This window comes from Ambystoma mexicanum, chromosome 6q, assembly GCF_040938575.1.
Source record: "Ambystoma mexicanum isolate Mex_15411 chromosome 6q, UKY_AmexF1_1, whole genome shotgun sequence".
NCBI lineage: Eukaryota > Metazoa > Chordata > Amphibia > Caudata > Ambystomatidae > Ambystoma > Ambystoma mexicanum.
This window is the reverse complement of record NC_090937.1, coordinates 843,931,690-843,945,835: the sequence shown is the minus strand read 5'-3', so window position 1 is coordinate 843,945,835 and position 14,146 is coordinate 843,931,690. Positions and strand designations below refer to the sequence as shown.

The 14,146-nt window shown below is 47.1% G+C and overlaps 1 protein-coding gene across 1 annotated transcript in view; it reads left to right on the top strand.

Moving 5' to 3' along the window:
* The first annotated feature begins 8,235 nt into the window (after positions 1 to 8,235).
* Positions 8,236 to 14,146, top strand: part of NPY1R (neuropeptide Y receptor Y1) — a 137,398-nt gene continuing 131,487 nt past the window's right edge. The window contains exon 1 of the mRNA XM_069631365.1: positions 8,236 to 8,652. The gene's annotated coding sequence lies outside the window, so the exon portion shown is untranslated. The remainder of the gene's footprint in view (positions 8,653 to 14,146) is intronic.

Here is a 14,146-nt window from a genome sequence, read left to right as displayed (position 1 = left end):
TACCTTTAAGGTGCTTGAGAACCTAATGGACAATAGAAGTGTTAGGTATGCCTACGACCATCAATGGTTCTATGGATATTGTAACATTTGGAAAAGTATTCATTCGCAGAGCTGATTTATTTGCCCCAGTATCCACCAGACATGGCACTCTGGTCTCTTGCACCTGACACTGGACATACGGGCCCTCCTGATTGACCAGAACCATAAGAGCTTCCCCCTTCAGCCCACTTTGGTCCCCGTGGAGGAAAGGGTTAGCATTCAAATTCAGAAACAATGGCATAGTCCTAGGAGAAGGAGAGAGAGGCGTCAAAGAGAACACCTAAATTACAAGCTTGGAGAGAGATAGGGAGATTAGAGTGAGGAAAGTGAATGAATGGGGGAGGACAGTGAGGGGGAAGACAGTTGGAGGGAAAGAATACGACTTCGGTCTTGTCAGTGTTAAGAGAGAGAAAGTGGGAAGACATCCAGTTCTTAATGGCAGTAAGGCGGGAAGAGAGTTTTTGGTGAAGGTCAGTTGAGAAGGAGGAGAAAGAGAGAATGAGTTGAGTGTCGTCGACATAGAAATGGTGGGAGATGCCAAACGAGGAGATAACAGGGGAAATGAGGGAGGTGTAAAGAGAGAAGAGGAAAGGACCAAGCACCGAACCATGGGGTACACCATATTCAAGAGGGTAGGTAGGAGAGGACCGGCCACCACAGGAGAGAGTAAAGGAGCGGGAAGAGAGGTAAGAGGATAACCAGATGAGAACAGAGCCTTTGAACCCAAAGGGGGAAAGAGTGTGAAGAAGGAGGGGATGATCGACAGTGTCAAAGGCTGCGGAGAGATCGAGGAGAATAAGGATAGAGGATTGCTTGGCATGGCGAGCAGAGAGGAGGGAGTTAAGGATAGAGGTGAGAGCAGTTTCAGTGGAATATTTAGAACGGGGAGGTATTGGGGTGTTACTGGGGATCATATTGCCTTGTGAATATGGTCTTTGTGGCCTAAATGGGCACTTGTTGGTCCAGTCACCCTCTTGCTTACAATAATTACAGGTTGAGGAATTTGGCACCACAGCTCTCAGAGCTTGCTGATAAAACCACCTTACCTGTCCTTGTTGATCCAGCGCACCCAACACCTGTTGTTGATCAAACTGCCCCTACTGTTGTTATTGGTGTGGCTGTCCCATATACCCTCCTTGTTGATTTTGGTATACTAGCTGGTACCTTAGGAATCTGCCTCATCCTCTGCTCCTCTGTTGCCCAATCCCTTTGGGCCTGATTCCCAATATGTTGTACCATTCCTTTAAGCTGTCCCTGCACCTGTCCCTGAAGGCTCTGCTTATGTATGGTCATAAGTTTCTTTTTTTTAAATGTCCTTCTTCTGTTCCTTGCAAGTGATGCAATGATTTGTCACTGTCGCCTGATCCGCTAATGGCTTTGTTTGCCAGCCTATGCACATGTTCGCAAGCTGCATCTGAACCTTTGGTAAGAGGCCAGAAACAAACACATTTGCTATGGCTTCCTGGGTTGTTTCCTATGGTTTTGTAGCTCCTGAGTGCTGAGTGAATACCACCTTCAATCGGCCAGGGATTCTGCCTCTTTTGGGCTTTTTGGGGCATACCTCTGCAACCGCCATCACTATCCTTTCCCTTGCATGCACCAGGTCACTGGTGTGCCTGGATCTGCGATTGGCCAAGTTGCTGTTCTACTAATCGCAGTCTCACCTCCAGTAAAACATTCCTTCGAAGAGAACACCCCACACAAGTATGTTTGACCCTCCCACTAAATTGTATAACTTAGCCACTCCCCTGTCATTTGAAGAACTAACGCCTCCCTTTCCACCCCTGAAGTTTTAGTCTAGTCCCACACCTATGTTTTCTTGTCTGGTATAGAAGGCGGTGCGCACGCCGAGTACGGGGGGGCTCCGGGGCCCGAGCCCCCCCTGGCAAAAATCAAGTCGGGGCTGAGCACCCCCCGGGCCGGAGAGAAGTGATGCAGCATCGATGGCCCTTTCCATCGATACTGCATCACTTCTCTCCGGCCGGGTATAATCGCGAAAATGTGCGTTTAAGCCCTCCCCTCTAGGACTCTTTGGTGTATGGTCCTAGAGGGGAGGGTTTAGGTGCAGCGGTATTCAAACTGTGGGGCGCGCCCCTCTGGTGGGCCATAGCCTCATGCCCAGGGGGGGAACGCATCCACAGTTTGAAAATAAAAATAAAAAAAAAAAAAGTTAAATGACCAAAGGGTCGGGCTGTTGCTTCATTAACAAGCAGCATCCCGATCCACGGACCCTGCCACACATGCTTAGTGCGACAGTGGCCGGGCCTTTGTGAGGTCTCAGGCTCCATTAGGAGCCTATTTATAAAGACAAAAGAAAAAGTGCACACCTTCTTTTCCCTTGATGATGGTCATCGCGGCAAAATAATGTGTGTGCTTTTTTTTGTCTTCATGAATAGGCTCCTAATGGAGCCTGAGGCCCCACAAAGGCCCTGGGGGGTAAGGGCCGGTTTCAGGCCATGCTTGGGCCGGTTTGAAAACATTTTTTGGGAAAAATTCATTTTTTTCAAATTTATTTTTTCATTTTTTATTCTTCAAAAACCTTTCATCCTTCTTGGGTCGATATGAGTACCAACAGAGGTTGGGTGATATTGTATGCATATTTGTTCTATAAAAAAGAGCTTAAGGGTAAGTGCTATATAATACCATATTATCATGTGGCCTTGGACGTCTGCTTGGAGTCACAGTAATTTGACAATATGGATCTATACACACAGATATTAATGATACGTATGGTGATCCATTGTTGTATGAAATGTATATCACCTTAGTGAAATCATAACCATATTTTTTGTAATGTAGTTTACTTAGGAACAATGCTATTTGATGCCACTTCCTATTTTGCCAAGGGGTGAAAGGGTGTGTTTCATCGCTTTCCGGGATGTCAGTTTGGTGTGGGGTCAAATTACATCACTTTCGGTGATATCATCAGAGGTCAAGTGTCGTGAGACGAGGGGTGGCCACTTTTTTTGAGGCGAGGGGTGGCCCACTTTCTTTTGGGTGACCGGGCCTACTTCTTGTCCCAGTCCGACCCTTGGTGGCAGCAGTGGTGTGGAACTGCCCAAGTGTCACAGAAGTGCTAGAACATATTTGGGCACAGGCACCTACTGTTTTACAAATTAAGCACTTGGTATACACATGCAGTTGCAATTAAATGTTGATTGAAAAAGTATGTCCTCAAGAGTGTGCTCTCACAGAGAAACGAGGACCCCAAAGCCAGTTCAACTACCCACTCCCAGGTGTGCTACTGAACAGGTAGATGTAAGTTGAGAGCCAACCAACCTCTTTCTCCTATCTGTGCTACTGTACCATACAAATAAGGGGGAATTGCTCTCCTGCAGCCTCTCTCCCAGTCATCGATTCTTGATGATTTACTGGTGCAGTCACAAAAAAAAGATTTTTTGAGGGTTCATTTTGTTTACAAAAGTAGCGCATTGCTAAAACCCCCTGGCTGCCAGTTCATTGTCCTTGGAGCGTCCCAGGCCCCTACCCCCTGAGAGCCACCAACCTTGGGTGCTGTTTTATAACAAATGAAAGACACAGACAGAACAATAACTGTGTGAGTCAACTGAGAGATGAATGCACTCATGCTTCATTCAGAGAGAGGCTTTGAAAATGTAGCTCTGACAAATCAGAGAATCAGGGGGGCAAAGAAGCACTGCACATCTCCGCTCCCTATTCATGGGTTTACGGTTGCCACCTGAAAGTTTGCCAGCAGCTAACCTGCCATCCTGTCCCAACTCCATGCCTTGTGTGCTATTTCCTGGTCAACTAAACCCTGTGAACTCATAGGCCGCATACGACCCACAGAAGTCTTTTTACCGCCCGTCCTGAACGTCTGTTTCTTGCAATAGTGCAATTAACGCGTGCAGCTCCAAGGTATAATATTAACAACCAGTGTTTGTGGGTAAAGGGCTGGCATAAAGTCTCTATTTCAGAGCAAGAGTCAAATGATAAGGTGCTTGTGGCAGTATGGAGTTCCAGGCCTGCTTGGACGCCGGGTTCTGCAACCTTTAGCTCTGCAGATGTGTTGGACTACAATGCTCATCAGCCCCAGCCAGCATAGTCAATGGTGATGGATCATAGGAGTTGTAGTCCAGAACATCTGGAGAGCCACATGTTTAAGACCCCTGGCTTTAAGGAACAGGAAGTAAAATAATACATGAAAGTAACAGGAGTATGACGGGCTGGATCTACATGGGTAGAATAAAAGTAGACTAGAAGATCAACAGCCTGGGGGCATCAGGTTTATGTAGGATGGAATGGTGGGGGTCTGAGTCACCTGAGGAGACAGGGGTATCTTACAGGTCCGATACCTGGTAATCCACTTTACAATAAAAGACAACATGGAGAGAGGTGATGTCTCTGTGTGGCCTGTAAATCTGCCGAGATACCACCAAACTGTACTACCATTACTGCCCCTTGGTCTGGCGGCATTACTGCCGGATTACAAATGGTGCTAGGCAGTGTTAGTCCCCATTAATTGGGGTCCATCGGACTCCATGGTGATTTCAGCAGTATTACTGCTGGTAGTAATTTTTCTGGTGGTAATATCCCAAATTGTTCTATTTTGGGCGGTATGGTGGAGGAAATACCTCCAGCTTCTTGCTGGAGGATTTTCCTCCACCTTTGCCCTCAAACTCATAGTTGGGCGGTGCGATAATGTGGCTCTATATGGTATTACCAATGTTGCCAGTCAGAACTTATTTACCTCAGCAATGTTTTCAGTTCTCTGTTTTTTGTCCTGACGCTTAAAATGTACGATTTACAAGCTGTGTGCCGCAGACTGCTTCCACTCTAAGCGGGGGAGAAGTTAGGACTGTGGGGACTGAGACGGCAGGACTTTTCAACCTTTTGACACGAGGGGCCTTCACTGAGTCTTGGGGGGGCATCATCTCCCACGGGATATGGTACAGTATAATTACCTCATTGCTTTCTAACACTGGTTACTCTACATCAGCCTCTTGCTGACATAGAAGGGTTTATATCTGTTCAGTGGGCATTCAGTGGTTAAGATCTATGCTGGCCTGCCATCTTGTGATAAACGGCAGCTATTAACCTTAAATTTGTCGCCATTGCAAGTCTCACTTCTCCCACAGCAACAGCAGAGCCCGCTTGCCAGTGCCTGATAATCCCAAAATTCTCTGTAATTTTATGCAAAGCTGCATTTTATTTTTATAAGGTTATTTTACTCACTGAATGCTGATCAAGTGTTTTAAGTCTGGACTTTATTAACTGGGTGCTTGTAATTGCAGCACAAGCACTCTTTACAATCTAAACTAGAGGTGTGTTTACACTGTTGATTGTTCCAAAATACATCTCCTAGTGTGCTGCTTTGGGTCAGGTGGCCCCCTTTAAGCTGTACACAATGATACATTGTCTGGTAGACATACTATGTGATTTGTGTATTTTATAAAGGAAACTAAGACCACTAGAATTCACCACCCTAGAAACTCCCAATCCCACCTTTGGGGGCATTCCTGTGGACATGGGAACACAGAGGAAAGAATGAATAAAAAAGTATGTGTCTTCAAGAGGAAGCTAGACCTTTGCAAAAGAAAAGTTGGAGCTGGGCAAGCCACCTAGCAACATTAAGGTCCAGCTTTGATGAATACTTCCCTGAAGTAAATGCTGGCATTAATGACTGGGTGATGCAGGCTTTTCTGGCAGAGGAGGTGGTGCATCATCCATTTGATGCCCAGGAAGAGCTGATTGAGGTTCAGTCGGACACTACTCTGCAATCTGAATTTAGGAACATTGCAGTGGGTGAATTTTGACTGAAGTTAATCCTGGAGTATCCTACATTGGCATGGTCTGCTATACAGTCGCTCTTACCCTTTGGGTCTTACTACTTGTGCGAAATAGGCTTTTCAGCATTGGCTTTTTTACTGACTCCTTCATTTTTTGAAGAAGGGGTGTTTCAAATGAACATTGAAAACCCGGAAAGTGGGAGTTTTTAAAACATGGAGACAACCATGGCTACAACATTTAGACGCGAGTGCTTCCATCAGTCCCAAACATCACCTGGGTGCAGGGTGAGCCTGTAAGTTTGAATTGTTGATGTTTTACTGAACTATGGCACCACACACGTCTTGCTTGGTACTTTTTAATCAGGAAACATCTTTACTTCTCGTTTCCCTTGAATTGGTAACTTTTTTTTGGTGGTGGTGGTACTCCACCTTGCAGCTGTACCTTCTGTTTAGCAAGCATTTCATTCTCCCATCCTAGTTGTGTTGCTGGACGATTACAGAGCGGTAGAGTAGGGGCAGTGATGTCTTACTGGAATGCAACTCGAAGGCTTAATTCTCCTTCTTTCTTGACTTTAGTATATGCAGTGCATGCTAGCCAATGCTTCCAATGTTCTGCGCGCACCAACATCCGCCCCCCCGCGCGCCGTTGCACCAAGTTGGCGACTACATGCAAATTTGCGGTCATATAACTGCCAGTGATGTCACTTCCTGTATTTGCCCTCTCCGGGAAATTCACAAGTCGTCTCCCCTGGCGGTGCGTATGGTTGTCTGCAGTGCTTTAAGAGGGAATGGAAATCGAGGGGGAGCTCTAGTTAGGTGGTGTGGCTTAAGGACATGCCCCCTAACAAGAGCCCCCCTCGATTAAGGGCTGGGGAGGGCGACTGGTAAAAGAGGTGGATCTGGGGCACACTGGCATCATTACCTTCGATGTGCCCAGCTGCTCCTTTTAAACAAAAGAAGGGGCTGGACGCACCAAAAGTGTGACACCAGTGTGCCCCAGCTCACACCCAGCAGGCCGCCCTTTCATTTAAGGAGCCTGCTTTGACCACGGGCTCTTTGAATGAAAGGTCTGCCTGCTGCTGGTGTCTATGTACTTGAAACAGTAGGAGGGCTGGAGGGCCCAGTCTCTCCTTTTGTTCCGAGTAACTAGTCATCACCCAGCATTCATGTTGGGTGATGACTAGTTACTCGGAACAAAAGGAGAGCTGAGCATCTCTCCTCCTGTTTCAAGTACATAGACAACAGCAATACGGCACTGTGCGGTTACACCTGCTGCTTGCAGGTGTCAGCACTTCGGTTTAGAAAAAAGAAAACTGAACGTGCTGACACCTGCAGGCAGCTCGTGTAACCGCGCAGCCTCTTACACGGGCTGCCTGAGGGGGCTAGTCAGGAGTGAGCCCCGGCTGGGCCCTGTCTCGGGAGCCCTTTCTGGAGACTGCTGGGGCCCTGCCCCGGCTGGCCCTGGCCCACTTAAAGCCCTGGTTGTCTGACATGTTGCCATATTGCTGCATGATGGGGTGACATTCCTCATGTGAGCATGCAACACAAATGTACATGGACAGTCAAAGAAGGAGGGCAGTGTCGAAATCGTGTTTGTTGTCCACGCTTTGTAATCTAAATAAGGGTTGCGCTATAACCCCAGGGCTATGAACATTGAGGCACGTGTCCTCAAAAGAGGCAGTTAGTGGCAAACTGTGAGGAGCAGAAATGCAAGTCACGCCTTAACATGTCACAAATAATACAATAGCCACCAGCCGTTGTCCCTCGTGCTCGTGGCGTTTTCTGAGCAGAGAGATGTAGAAAGACGGCTTCGAGACGAGTCGTGCGTGAGCCGCAGGAAACTGGTTACGGATCGTGATAGTGTTTAATTATCAAGGCAATGTTTAACAAGTGTATATGCACCCCGTGATTATAATAATTAGAATCTATTGAATGGCCATTTCGCGGAATGTAACGCTACAGCCACCTGAAGGAGACGTTCCTTAGGTGTGCACAAGGAGAGTGATGATTGGCAGGTAAGAAAAGAAAGCTGTCATTGGTTGAACTGGAAAGCACTCCCTTCTACGTTGTGGTCTTGTGGCGCTTTCTCGCCGAAGGCATTAGGAGGGAAACTCACGTCATGTTTTCCAAGTTTTGCTGCGTGCACGTTGCTGCGCACACGTTGCTGCGCACTTCACAAATACACAACTGAGCTTTGGTCAGTATTTGAGAGATCTTTTAAGAATCATTTTCAGTGGAGAAAGTGGATGCTGAAGGGGAGATGCAGTTTGCCTTTTCTTAGGTTCCCCTTCAGAGCAATTACTTCCTACCTAATCAATATTTATGCAAGTGTGCATATTAATAACCAAGACATCGAGAGGAGTTTCAACCACAAGATGGCGCTGGTCCGCAAACAATATATAAGGGATCGCTGCCTGAGGAGCAATGCAAGATTCTCTTCCCGGCTACACTGTTCTCACTGGAAAGCCTTTTTTCTGTTCTTTCTGTGCTTAATTGCATTTCTTCCAGAATTACTAGGCAACCCACCCCCAGAATGATCATTTGAAGGTGGTGTGTGTATGTAGATGAGAGTGCGGGGTCTGCTCCACCGAGTGCCATGTGATGTCGCTGGAAGGTGGAGTTCTTCTGGAAGGGGGCGTCTCTACTTCGCGTCCCCAATCTTGATAATCCCAGCCGGGCATTGAGCGAGGATTCTATCTATCTTTGCCCTCCCTCTTCCTCCCTCTCTGTCTCTCTCGGCTCTGCCTTCACGCTCCCTGTCTTCCTTTCAGCCACACACCAGCCATTCCATGCCTCTCCACCCTTCCATGCTGCTGCACATTTGCCCATGATTAGGGAACCACATGGACTACGGGGAATCCAGCTGGTAGGTTTCTACTTTTTCCTATCATGTTTCTTGTACTTCATGTTAGTTGTATCGGTCGTGTTTTCAAGCACTGCCAATAAGGTCTTGCTAATGCATGCCAGCAATTGGTCTGCAAAGGCTTTCCCTCGTATGTGTTGATCATGTTGGTCATTTGTAGACACAGTAGAATCGTGTTCCCTGTGGGGCGCCACGCAGGTGTGCAATGATTTCGCCTGCATGTGGGCTGGCGTTCTGCTCTTTTCTTGGGTTAATCCTGTGTGCGTTGAGAGGCGGTTGCGCTTTCCCGTCAGTAAGACAGAAAGCGCTGCAGCGGGCAGTCCGAAAGTGCGCTTTTTAGGCAGCAGTGCCTCTATAGCGCTTGAGAACCACCCAACCCCCAATTTAACTCTGTTGCAGTTGTGGCGCAACAGGCACCCCGCGAGGCGCGCCGAGGCCACCACTTTTGTATTAAGGTCCCTGCAGATTGGGGTATGGGTCCAGGAATCCAAGCTACCCCTCACCTCATATTGTGTTACGCCACTGGAATGACACGGGCAGTCTGGGACAGCACAAGGGCGGGAATGCCAGCTCGCTAACACCTTAATTAAACCCAACAGATATTTAGCCCGGGCGAGAGGCCGGTGCGAGCAGTGTTTATATCTGCAGTTTGTGACTGAATCAGTGTTGAAGGCAACTGATCACCTCGACGCAGAGACATCCATATTAGAATATAGCCCCTTAACTCTCATATTAAGTGCGCATTGCCCACACACAACCCCCAACTAAGTGTATGAGCCTGACTTGTTAACACCTCACACGGAATGCCTCTTCCCTAAAGCTGGGCTATGGGTAACTCATTTTTGGCGAGTTTGCATATTCTCACGTAGTTACACTCCTGCTATGTGATTGGACGGGGACTTAACTCGATGCACTGCATGCAGTGTGTGCCTAATTGGCCAGGCATGTTTTTTTTTTAAAGTACAAAACCCCTGTTTATGCTTTTGCCCTCTCTAGACTCATCTTTTTCCCGAGCATTTTTCTAAAGTCATACCAGTCTGTATTCTTTATGAGGGAAACACGTGTGCGTGCATAACCAAGCTGGGGGTTGCGCAGCCGGGACATGTAATTGGGTTGTTTGAAAGCTGTTTCCCGCAGACGCGCACCTGCCATTTCGGAATGTGACTGTTCTAACCCTGGACCAAGACGGCTACCCGAAGTGAGGGCCAGCCCGAAGCCCGTGCTAAGGGTACGTGTCCTCTACGTAGCGCTGTAGCCAATGATGATGATGATGGAGATGGCACGCGCGCGGTGTCTTCCGCACAAATGGCGCCGATGAAGCAAGCGAAAGACAATACGCCCACGCCGGGGTCCCAATTACTGGCGCTGTGGGGGTGCTCTTTTATCCCGTTTTCCGTAAAAGACCACACGCGATACCCCTGCGACTCGCCTGAACATCGAAGTCCGGAGCAGTCATCCTTCATATTGGGGCACAGTCAACATGTCACTGAGCACAGGTGCAGTATTCGGCACGGGCACCACGGCGTTGAAGGACGCCGAAAAAGCATGTTAACTTTGCACAGTAACGCTACTTTTGACAGCAAGTAAACACAAATAACACGCGAATAGCAGCAGTGCGTAATCCGCGAACTTAAAATGGGCAAAGACGCACAAGGCCAGCCATCATTGGACCCTGGACACTTCAAATGAATACAGCCCAGTGTTTGAGGGGCAAACAGAGGCCCCGCTGTGAGCCGCTCGTGCTCATTTGCAGACAGTTGTGCACTGACCTCATCAGCCCCCTCATTACATGTGTGAAACGCCTCTATGATGCTCAGTGGCACGGGGCCCTTGGAACCACATATGAGGCGGTGACGGTAATACCGTGAGTTTCGGTGGCATTCTCACTCGTGAACCTCTCAGAATTGCCCACTGTTTGCTGCCACAGCAACAATGACTAATGCAATGCCGGTGTGGCATTCTCACTTAGATATATTAGTGGGAAACCAAAATGGCCACCAGTATTAATCTGTCTTGTGTCCTACGCTCTATTAATCTCATTAACAGTACTGGGACGTTATTTTGTCTCGCGCGGTTATGTATTTATTTTATTTTTCTTTTACAGGAATACTTTTGGGAAAAAAATCAGTATTTTTGTTCTTGCTGTAGAGAGGTCACATTGGTAGTTTGCGAATGCTAGTGTGACATTTCCAACAATGTCAAATTCTGCATAATACATCAAAATGAATCATTGTGTTTGGAAGAACCGAGTAAAAGAAAGCATACTGCTGACATGTCTCTGCTTCGGTGAACATTTGGAAAGTCCATTCGAAACATTGATGAATGTACTGCCTTTTAAATTCTTTTCAAAGAGAGAGGGGTATGTTGCATTGTTAGACAGTCCTGGCAGGAGATATGCAACACATAGATAGACGTGTGTTTCTCTTGCCAATCAGCAGCACGGAGATGATAAGATGCATGCCACCAATTCATTTCTAATCGATATTTGTAATTAACTGTACATGGGCTGTTATTCGTTGATTAGAATACTTTGATTTGCTGTCATGCTTTTGTTTCACACACAGCTTGTGTGTTTAATTATTTTGACCCTTCACACAGATGGAAAGGAGGTACGGGCATAGATGATAACTTAACAGGAACTCCTGCCAAAACCAATCATGGATGTGCACCCACAAAGGGAGGAAAAGAGTCTGTTCATTCTTGTCTGTTTTTTGTTTTTGTTTTGTTTTTGCTACATTTTTGGTAACTGGTCAGTTTTAAGCAGCCAACAACATTCAAGAAGGTAAGTAAAATCACTGTCTAGAATAGTGTTTTGAAAAATGATATTAATGGGCTTAAACAGTGAAAGCAAAACAGTGAAAGCAAAACAAAAATATCACAACCAGAGCCTACAACATAACAACTGTTGCTATGATTAAAACATGTGGGAGAAGATGTTGAAAACGGTTTGGATGCTGGAAGGGTGAGGCAAAACGTTTAAAGTGATGAATTACGTTACTGTAAAAACACATACCGATTTGAACTAATACTTGGGGAGGTTCGTCTAAAAAAAACAACTTGTTTGAATTACCACAATGCCTAAAAGGAGGGTACCCAGCCTGCCAACCTCTAGATGGTTTTGCACATTAACTCCCATCACAATAGTCAGTGATTAGAGGTCATATCAGCTATAGTCCAAAACATTTGAAGGGCCACAGGTTGGCTATCACCCGAGCGGGGTGGACTCTGGATGGATCTGTGAATTGAATTCCGTAGTTGGAACATAGAACAAACGTCTGTGCCCGAAATTGAGCACAGAGTTCCCTTGTTTTAGAAGGCATGCTTTTTCTTCTGCAGAACGTTCATAGTCTTGAACCTGAATCAAGAGCTTTCACGGCCCTGCTGAGGCTTTAGTTTTCAAAATCTTTTTTACTATAAGATGTTGTTTTGACTTAGATTCTGGTGTGTCTGTTTGTGTGTGTGATTGCCATCTGGTGACGGTGTAGAAGCCTGGGCCTTTTTATTTTATTGCATAAAACACGATGTCTGTAATCCATTTTAGAAAGGGTGGTCTGCTAATCAGACTTCCCTTTCATTAAGCTCAATTCCAAAAGCATAGTATACACATTTACCCTGCTACATCCATCTCCTGATCTCCAGCAGCTGGTTTTCTTTGGCACAGAGCAGGTTCAGAGGTCACATGTGCCCTGTCTGACGGCTGGTTTGACACCGGTTCACTGGAGACATATTGGGCCTCATTACGAGGTAGGCGGTAGGGGACCGGCACCGTTCATTCTGGGCGGCCCTATTACGAGGTCTGCAGCGGGTCCCACTCTGGAACACCTGGTGAGAACAGGCGTCCTTAGCGGGACCCGCTAGCAGACCAGGATGCTAACAACGGACCTGTCATTAACTGTCCCGTTGTTAGCATCCTCCCCATTCCCACTGAGCACTACAGGGACTCAAATGGGAATGGGGATGTACCGAGTCCGGGTCCTGCGAAAGGGATTTACCGGGCCCTCCAAGGTCAGAATGTCCCGGTAAGTCCCCTTTTGCGGGACCTGGACCTGGTACCCGGTATGGGGGTAGCCATGGCGCTAAAAGCAGCATGGCTACCTCCATACCCTTAATGAGGCCCATTGATCCTAAAACAGGATAATTGTGGGCATAGCCCTCTGGTGGAAGGTTAATCTCTAAGAATACACCATTCCAGGATATCATGGTGACTGATAGAGCACATAATTATTCAAGCTACCCCACACTGTTATCGTAATCTTGTCCATCCTGTGAGCTCAGGTCCGCTATGGAAAGGCTATGTGGCGTCATGGGCAGATTGCCCATCTTGTCTTCAGCAGCAAGCAAGACAGAAGGCAGGAAGGCTGTTTCTTTTGATCCCAAGGAAGGTGGGTAATGCCTCTCCAGTCCAAGGAAACACTCAGCAGGAGAGCTCCTGGAAATAATTCTTCAAGGAGACGCACCCATAACAAAGGCCAGACTCACACCAGGGTGTTGCATATCAGAGGGCCTTTGAAGCAGCAAGCTTGAGAAGAGGGCAGGGTTAGAGTAGCCAGAAAGAGTAAAACGGAACAGAGGGAAGGTTGTATCCCCATATGTATCTGCGGGGCTCTTTTTCCGCCCTGTCCCTTTCATTTCCTGAAGGACAAGGAACTCTGGTATGATCCAAGAAGGCAAGTGTCACTTATTACAGTGATGAGGATTGGACCCCTTAGAGCAGGCCTCTAACCTCCCACCCAGGCCTTTTAAATTTATAAAGAAGGAAAGAGGGGTCTTCAAATCCTCTGTTTATTCATCTTGGATGTTTATGAACAGAACAATATGTGTGAACCCTTTTGGGACAGTAGTCTTTTCTAAAGCCCTCTGCAAGAGGTGAAGTCAGGTGTTCCTCCAAGACAGAGACAAGCTCTGTTCCCTAGCCATCCACTGGAACATTGAGGGTGACTGCTGTTGGACCAATAACTGCACCCTGACAGCTGAACCAGTTCCCAGGCACTTCACTGGAAGCAGCCGACTCCTGTGAGTGTCATCTAACTCCCCGTACTGGGAATAAAGGGAACATCGATGTGTCGTGCCCCTGGACCCTTGTATCAGACTTTCACCACCAGAGAAGTCAAAGCAGCTAGATTCCTGTTTTCTGACACTTTGAACTATCTTCAAGCCCAAGTCTACCATGTTCAACACATTCAAATCAAGCAGGGCCCTCAGTGCTGTCTTTGGAACTAATCCCAAACTGTTTTATTGTATCAAACCATTTCACTGCTCCATCCCGCCAGCAGAGTACATTGCTTCTCCAGCTCAAACAAGAAGTTCACCATTTTAGAAGTATTTGAACCACTGCATTTGTGAACAGCACCTAGGAGCGCATGGATCTTTGCATCAAACCAACCCACGCCCCGTCTCAAATACCTGGAAGTATTACCACACCCGTCTACTCAGCCCAGTGGTACCCAGTGACTTGAACCAGCTCAACTGTCGAAGTTCATCTGGTGTACTCTTCCAA